Raw genomic sequence first — 9,230 nt, 5'->3', positions numbered from 1 at the left:
TATCTTTCACTTTTGTCAAATGAATCTACTTCCTTGCTCTCTTAACTATGATTTTACTATTGCAGGAGGTTTCTCGTTCGTCCCACGATTCTTCACAAACTCAATTTCCGGCTTTCAAGACTGCCCCCGGGTAAAGAAAATTATCTTTCTTCTACATATTTAGGTCTGTATCATTATACTGACTCATGAAATTCTTCTTAGTGGTCAAACAAAGCCCAAGAAAATGAGGGTGGCTAAGTGTGATGCCCGAATAATTAAGCTACAGTAACCCTCAACTAATGAGGCCATGTCACCACGATTACTGTTGATAAACTCGCGTTGATTCAAACCATGTTCAAATTCTAATTTAAAATCAAATCAACTATAAAAGTTTTCAAATGTTAAAACTAAAATGTTCGAATAATTCTATAAATTTCCCTAACCATTGTGATGTTGAAACCAACCTCTGTTGGCACACAAATATATTCCTGGGAAAATAATTAATGGTCCATCAACAAATGTTTTGGCCTTTTTAGAATAAAACAAATATTTATGCTTTTCCAAACGTTGTGAAACTTTGTGTGTGTGCTCTAGAATTATTGTGTGTAATTTATGTGTGAAGTTTCATGTACAAGAAAAGTCATTTGCTAACTAAAATATAAAACGTCTGAGAAAATACAAAACAAAAATAAGAAAAGTCTCCTTTTCACTTTGGCCCAACCGCTACATTGCACTGGCCCAGCCCAATGGGGGTCATCCCCTTTCCTTGTACAAGGCAGAGGTCGTGGCACACATCCGGCGGCGCCATGGCCGCGACTAGCCATGGTTCCGGTCCTCCTGGACATCCCCGGGTGGCGCAGGGAGGTTCCGGTGCCACATGGTACTTGGTACTACTGCTACTGCTTGCCATGGCCGGGCCTTGGCCAAATTTGTTTTTGCGTATGTGTGCACAGCCACGGCTACTTTGTGCCATTGGCCGGCCCCTGGTTAATTAGGCTAGGATTTACTAGGACTAGTTTAGATAGGAGTTAATTTACTGGCAAGTTAGTCTAGTAGTACATGACATCTATGATTCCATTAAATTAGTTAGATGTTTTATTAACACATGTGGCTATGACATGTGGGCACCCGTCACTTTTGACTAGTCAAATTGACTTGGTCAATTCGGATTAAATAAAATAAAATAGAACTTTGAAAAATCATGTAAAATAAACCATAGCTCGGATAAAAATACTTTGTATATAAAAGTTGCTCAGTACGACGACACGAACCCGGATACGCAGCCCGTTCATCCGCCACACATCCCTAGCATAGCGAACACGCAACTTTCCCCCTTCGATTCATCTGTCCGAAAACGCGAAACACTGGGGATATTTTCCCGGATGTTTCCCCCCTTCACCGGTACCACCTCATACCGCGTTAGGGCACACCTAGCTTCACGCTTTGACATGTCATGCATCGTCATGCATCTGTTTGCTTAATATTTATTGTTTCTTCCCCCTCTTCTCTCGCTAGACACCAAGACCGACGCCGCTGCTACCCAGTACGACTACGGTGTTGACGACCCCTCTCTCTTGTCAGAGCAACCAGGCAAGTCCCCCCTTTGATCACCAGACATCGCCTAGTCTTCTCTCTACTTCTTGCATTAGAGTAGTGTAGCATGTTACTGCTTTCCGTTAATCCTATCCTGATGCATAGCCTGTCCTTGCTACTAGTGTTGTTACCTTTACCTGCAATCCTAATGCTTAGTATAGGATGCTAGTTTATCATCAGTGGCCCTACATTCTTGTCCGTCTGCCATGCTATACTATCGGGAAGTGATCACTCGGAAGGTGATCACGGGTATATACTATATACTTTCTACATGATACATGTGATGACTAAAGTCGGGTTGGCTCGAGGAGTACCCGCGATTGATTCACGAATCGGGGGCTAGAATGACATACTTTACCGACGGCCCTCTGTTTGGATCTTTGTGGCGAAGCGACAGGGCTGGTTGAGACCACCTAGGAGAGAGGTGGGCCTGGCCCTGGTCGGCATTCACGGTTATTTCAAGATAACACGTTTAACAAGATCTTTGTATTTGATCTGAGTCTGGCTACTGGCCTATACGCACTAACCAACTACGCGGGAACAATTATGGGCACTCGATGTCGTGGTATCAGCCGAAGCCTTCGTGACGTCAGCGACTGAGCGGCGCGCACCGGGTTGACCTGCGTAACGCAACTTCCTTTGTAATGGAGGTTGCTAGGTCTGCTCACCGTCCGCGTACGCAACGTGCAGGTGTGCAATGGGCGATGGGCCCAGACCCCTGCGCGCATAGGATTTAGACCGGCATGCTGACCTCTCTATTGTGCCTAGGTAGGGCTACGATGTGTTGATCTTCCGAGGCCGGGCATGACCCAGGAAAGTGTGTCCGGACAAAGGGGATCGAGCGTGTTGGGAAATGTGGTGCACCACTGTAGGGAAGTTAATCTATTCGAATAGCCGTGATCTTCGGTAACAGGACGACTTGGAGTTGTAACTTGACCTTATGACAAACAACTAGAACCGGATACTTAATAAAACACACCCTTCCAAGTGCCAGATACAACCGGTGATCGCTCTCTCACAGGGCGATGAGGGGAGGATCATCGGTTAGGATTATGCTATGCGATGTTACTTGGTGAACTTACCATCTACTCTCTTCTCCTGCTGCAAGATGGAGGTTACCAAAAGCGTAGTCTTTGAAAGGACTAGCTATCCCCCTCTTATTCCGGCATTCTGTAGTTCAGTCCACATATGATGCCCATTTTCCATTTGATACCAATGCATACATATGTAGTGTACCTCCTTGCTTGCGACTACTTTGGATGAGTACTCATGGTTGCTTTGCTCCCTCTTTTCCCCCTTTCTATACCCGATTGCTGCGACCAGACGATGGAGCCCAGGAGCCAGACGCCACTGTCGATGACGACTACTACTCGGGAGGTGCCTACTACTACGTGCAGCCCGCTGACAATGACCAAGAGTAGTTTAGGAGGATCCCAGGTAGGAGGCCTGCACCTCTTTCGATCTATATCCCAGTTTGTGCTAGCCTTCTTAAGGCAAACTTGTTTAACTCATGCCTATACTCAGATATTGTTGTTCCGCTGACTCATCTATGATCGAGCTCTTGTATTCGAGCCCTCGGGGCCCCTGGCTTGTAATATGATGCTTGTATGACTTATTTTATTTGTAGAGTTGTGTTGTGATATCTTCCCGTGAGTCCCTGATCTTGATCGTACACGTTTGCGTGTATGATTAGTGTACAATTGAATTGGGGGCATCACACTAAGTCGGCAGAAGACCCGAAAGACCCTGCTCCTGAACCGGCAATACCAACTGCTCCTAAACAATTTGAAGCACCAGAAGACCCTGCTGTCGACATTCAATCAGACCTTCCTGAGCCGTCAGCTGATGAGACCATTCTCAATCCATCCACCGTTGGGCCGTCCAACTTAGCTAACCCGCCGGCTCCTTCTGACAATGACGTCCTAATCACAGGTAGTAGATTCTTTGAGCCGGGCAATCCAACTATACTGGCCAGGAACTCTGCAAAGCAAGAAGCTTTGGAAAGGCAGAAAGTGCGGTTTCACATCTCTCACTATGCTCACCTGAATGTTAGTGACGTGCAGTCTGGATACCTCAGTCATGTGCATTCCAGCCGTGACTCTGAAATTGAGACGGTCAAACAACTGCAACTGAAATATGAGGTATGTTTTCCGGCTTTTATTAGTTTACATATACTCTGCCAGCCCCCAAGTCTCCGGACTATGATGAATCTGAATGATCTGTAGACTTGTGATATAGGTTGATGCGCTGTCTTAGATTTTCCCTAAGTCCAGTGGATTAGCATAAATTACACCTGTAGTCCCCAAGTCTTGAGCAGAGCAAAGTGATGACTTAAGACTTGCTTCAATATAAATTTTACCACTTTGAAGAAATCCATGTTGTTCATCTTAACCACTAGTCAAAACTGAGTATTCCTCATATGTAGCCCCCAAGTGCCAGGTTGTCATGCTTGCAACAACCTGGGACTTGTAATTACCTGATGCCCATAAAACCTTCAACCAGTGTAGCTCCCAAGGGCCGGTTCATTATGCAATAATGAGTAGGGACTTTGTAAATATGATCATGTAAACTTTAACAACAACATGTAGCCTCCAAGGGCCGACTTAATTTATCATTAATGAGCCGTTACTTGACTTCATAACTGTCTTGAATTAGTCCGAACAAATAGTGTGATCCGGCTCAAGATGAGAAAACTTAATATCATGCATTAGCCCCCAAGTGCCAAGCGTTGTTACTTGTAAAACACTTGGGACTTTAATCATAGAAGAGCCATTTTGCATTTAAAAATTTGCTTTGGCAGAAATTAGCCCCCAAGTGCCGAGTGGTGTTGCGTTGCAAAGCACTTGCGACTTTAATCATTATTTCCTTTATTGAGATAAATTTTTAACACACCTGTGCATGTCGGTAGACTGCCATAACTGAATTGGGTTCTCAATTGACTGATGCAAAGACCGGGCTGGCGGATCAAGAGATGGAGATAAAGAATGTGGACTCCAAACTCCAGTTGAGCCTCTGAAGCTGAAAAACTAAAGACCAGTTTTGATGCGGAGAAAAAATCCTGGGCCGATGAGAAAACCTTGCTGGTACAGCGTGCTGAGACAGCCGAGGCGGCTCTCAAGGAGGTTACCACGGAGCTCACCGGCTTAAAAAACTGTGTGTCTCAGATGGTCTCCGCAATCTTTGGTGAGTCATTTGTATTATTTACTTAAACTCTATTTTTACCAGAAATATTAGCCGCCTGCTTAACCCTTTAAAATACTCATAGGTCCACGGAGCAGCAATTTGAGCCAAAACAGCGTGACAAAACTCAAGGCGGTTTACACCCTGGTGGAGCAACTGTACACTGGGGCTCAACGGGTGCTTGCTATTATCTCCCCAGCCAACCAGGGACCAAACCTCTTGAGTGATGTTTTGAAGAAATTACCTATCTTACCCGTCAGATTCTAAGAGGTCAAGCGGTCTTGTGCAAGAGCCAGAGCCCTAACTGCTTTAAGCCGCTCCAAAGCCTGGGTGCTGGAACTAGACCCGACTGACGTAGCCAAGGGGTATCCCTTAAGGAAGACGGGACTCTGTTTGATCAAGATGACTTTGTCGCTTGTGTGAGGGGAGTTCGTCCTCGGGCTACCATTCTGGGCGATGAGACCAACATTGATAAGTACCAGTCGGGTTTTGATGTTGATAATAAGAAGATGGCGACTCCTTCATATAAAGTAACAGATCTCATCCCGCCGGTTCGCCAACACACCTTGGCTCCAGAAATTGACCTGGCTGGTCTAATTGATGATGAAGCTGAGTTTGTTGCTCTTCATGGGTTTGACTGGTCTAAGCAAGCTTCCAACCAGTGGAGGGAGATGAAGCGGCAAGGGAGGAGTCATAACCGTCCAAATAATCCGGGCAAGACTTAATGAACTAGCCTTAGCTTAACATCTGTTTAAGAGAAAAACAGTTTTAACCTTTTTGGGCTCCCAACGCCTTGTAATAGGCTAGCTTTAAAACTTGCATGTTCTGCCTATGCCATCGTGCATATCATAGTGCATCCGACATTTTATCTGTCATGTCAATATATGCTTTATATCTTTTATCATATCTAAAGTGTTTAAACCTGTTCCTATATGTAAAAGATGAGAAACTGTCCTGGCGGTTTACCGCTGGACGAGTCAAAACACCCAATACATAACTATGAAATTACCATAGCGGAATAATCAAGACCAGATGTAAAGATAAACAAGGCTGGAAATCCTTTGATTAAAGAAAAACATAGATAAATCTATTTACGATTGACAATGTCATACCTGTGTTCTTTGATTCTGGACTGCCGGCTTATGTGACCCAAACAGTAAGGGTGACAACCCAATCATTTTTAGAAGTCAATATTTCCAGATGCCTGATTACTTTTATACCTTGGCAGCTCATTGTCAAATAACTGAGCCGGTTTAAATTGAAACCATGCTTACAGTTAGATTCAAGACAACAAATAACCAGTAAAAAAGTATCTTTCAAACAATGTAAATCAAGCTTTAAGAAAAATTTGGAGGCTTCTGATTCGAATATGATCAGTAAACCAGACCAAAGGGGTTACACCAGGATTCGAATACGATCATGTAGCCCCCAGTGGCTTTGGCGTTGCACCCATCAAGAGGGTACAGACAGCTATGTTCTCTTTGGTTCGAATATGACCTACGTTTGAACAGGAAGCCCCCAAATGACTTGAGAGGTTTTTAATGACCCTGATTCGAATACGATCCAAGTCGGACCCAAAAGGGGTTAAGCTATGATTCGGATACGATCAAGAAGCCCCCTAGTGAGTTTGGCTTTGCGCTGATCAAGAGGGTTACGACAGTTATGTTCTCTTTGGTTCGAATACGACCTATGTTTGAACAGGAAGCCCCCTAGTTACCATGAGGTTCTAACGGCTAGATTCGAATACGATCATGAGCCGGACCGAGAGGGTTTAAGCTAGATTCGAATACGATCATCCCCAACTGGTCGTTTAATAATTAAAATAATAAAGATATGTGATCATTGAAAATGAAAAGGACAAAGGTCCTGCTTTATTACTTATCATAATATATACAACGTCAAAGTATGTACATTATGAGAGCCGATGGCTCAAGTGTAGTAAGGTCGAAGATGAGCAATATTCCATGGCCGGCGGGTCTCCTCCTTCGATTTACGTGAGTCTTTGTGCTCTCGAACATCGATAAGGTAATATGACCCATTGTTTAAGTTCTTGCTGACCAGAAAGGGTCCTTCCCAAGGTGGGGATAGCTTGTGCGTATCAGACTAATCCTGGATGAGCCGGAGCACCAGGTCACCTTCTTGAAAGGTTCGTGACTTAACCCGGCGACTATGGTAACGGCACATGTCATGTTGGTAAATTGCTGAGTGGGCTGCCGCTAAGTCGTGTTCTTCATCCAATAAGTTAAGCGCATCCTGACGGGCTTGTTCATTATCAGCCTCAACGCAAGCCGCCACGTGGGGCGAGTCATGACGGATGTCACTGGGCAGAAATGCCTCTGCTCCATAAACCATGAAGAAGGGCGTATAACCCGTAGACCTGTTAGGCGTAGTATTGATGCTCCATATCATAGAGGGTAATTCTTCCACCCAACAACCCGGCGTCCATTGTAAAGGGACCATAAGCTGGGGTTTTAGACCTTTCAGGATTTCCTGATTGGCTCTTTCAGCTTGACCATTGGATTGGGGGTGAGCTACTGATGAAACATCAAGCCTGATATGTTCCCGTTGACAGAACTCTTCCATATCTCCTTGGGACAGGTTAGTGTCATTGTCAGTAATAATACTGTGTGGAAAACTAAAACGAAAAATCACCTTCTTCATGAATTGAACTGCCGTGGCCGCATCACACTTACTGACCGGCTCTGCCTCAACCCATTTTGTGAACTTGTCCACTGCCACCAAAAGGTGCGTCTTCTTATCTTTGGACCGTTTGAAAGGTCCAACCATGTCGAGCCCCCAGACTGTAAACAGCCAAGTGATTGGAATCATCCGCAATTCTTAAGCCGGCACGTGCACTCGTCGTGCAATTTTTTTGACACCTATTGCACCTACTGACCAGATCCTCACATTGGCGTGAGCCGTTAGCCAGTAAAAACCATGACAGAAAGCTTTGGCCACAAGAGATTTTGAACCGGCATGATGGCCACAATCTCCTTCATGGATCTCCTGAAGAATTTCTTGACCTTCTTCAGGAGAGACACAACGTTGAAATGCTCCGGTGACACTGTGATGATACAACTCACTATTGGAAATTGTCATTGATTTAGACCGCCGGGTTACCTGTCTAGCCAAGGTCTCATCCTCCGGCAACTCGCACCGGGTCATATAAGCCAAATACGGCAATGTCCAATCTGGAATGACATGAAGAGCCGCCACCAACTGTGCCTCTGGGTTAGGAACAGCCAAGTCTTCCTCCGTAGGCAACTTGACAGAAGGGTTATGCAAAACATCCAAAAAATTGTTAGGTGGCACCGGCTTACACTGAGATCCCAACCGGCTTAAAGCATCGGCCGCCTCGTTCTTTCTGCGGTCGATGTGCTCCACTTGATAACCCTTGAAGTGTCCAGCAACATCGTCAACCTCACGGTGATAAGCCGCCATGAGAGGATCTTTGGAATCCCACTTGCCTGATACTTGTTGCGCCACTAAATCTGAGCCGCCAAGGCACCGTACCTGGCTCAAACTCATTTCCTTAGCCATTCAAAGACCATGGAGTAAAGCCTCATACTCAGCTGCGTTGTTAGTACAAGGAAACATCAACCGCAACACATAACAAAACTTGTCACCTATAGGGGAAGTTAAAACAACTCCAGCCCCTGAGCCCTCCAATTGCCTAGACCCATCAAAATGAATCATCCAATATGTGTTGTCTGGCTTCTCTTCAGGTATTTGTAACTCCGTCCAATCATTAATGAAGTCCACCGGTGCTTGAGATTTGATGGTTGTACGTGGCTCGAATTTTAAACTGTGAGACCCAAGTTCAATAGCCCACTTGGCGACTCGTCCTATGGCTTATCTATTTTGAATCATATCTCCTAAAGGAGAAGAGCTAACCACAGTGATAGGATGACCCTAAAAGTAATTCTTAAGCTTCCGGCTTGCCATGAATACCCGATAAACAAGCTTCTGCCAATGTGGATATCTCTGCTTGGACTCAATGAGCACCTCACTGACGTAATAAACTGGCCTTTCAGCCGGGTGTTCCTTGCCAGCCTCCTTGCGCTCTACAACAATGGCCACACTGACAGCACATGTGTTAGCAGCCACATATAACAACAGTGGCTCCTTCTCAACGGGAGCAGCAAGAACTGGAGGCTCGGCGAGCTATCTTTTCAGATCTTCAAAGGCAGAGTTAGCAGCATCATTCCAGACAAAATTATCCGTCTTCTTCATCATTTGATACAACGGCATAGCCTTCTTACCTAACCGGCTTATGAACCGGCTTAAAGCTACGACACGACCCGCCAGCCGCTGAACGTCATTGATGCACACTGGCTTAGCCAAAGACATAATCGCCTTAATTTTCTCTGGGTTAGCCTCAATGCCTCTGTTAGACACCAAAAAACCCAAAACCTTGTAGCTGGGGCTCCAAAAACGCACTTGGCCGGGTTAAGCATCATCTTGTAGACCCGGAGGTT

This window comes from Triticum urartu, chromosome 7A (assembly GCF_056163025.1).
Source record: "Triticum urartu cultivar PI428250 chromosome 7A, HENAU_Tu73, whole genome shotgun sequence".
Taxonomy (NCBI): domain Eukaryota; kingdom Viridiplantae; phylum Streptophyta; class Magnoliopsida; order Poales; family Poaceae; genus Triticum; species Triticum urartu.
The sequence above is the reverse complement of the archived record's forward strand: the minus strand, read 5'-3'. Positions refer to the sequence as shown.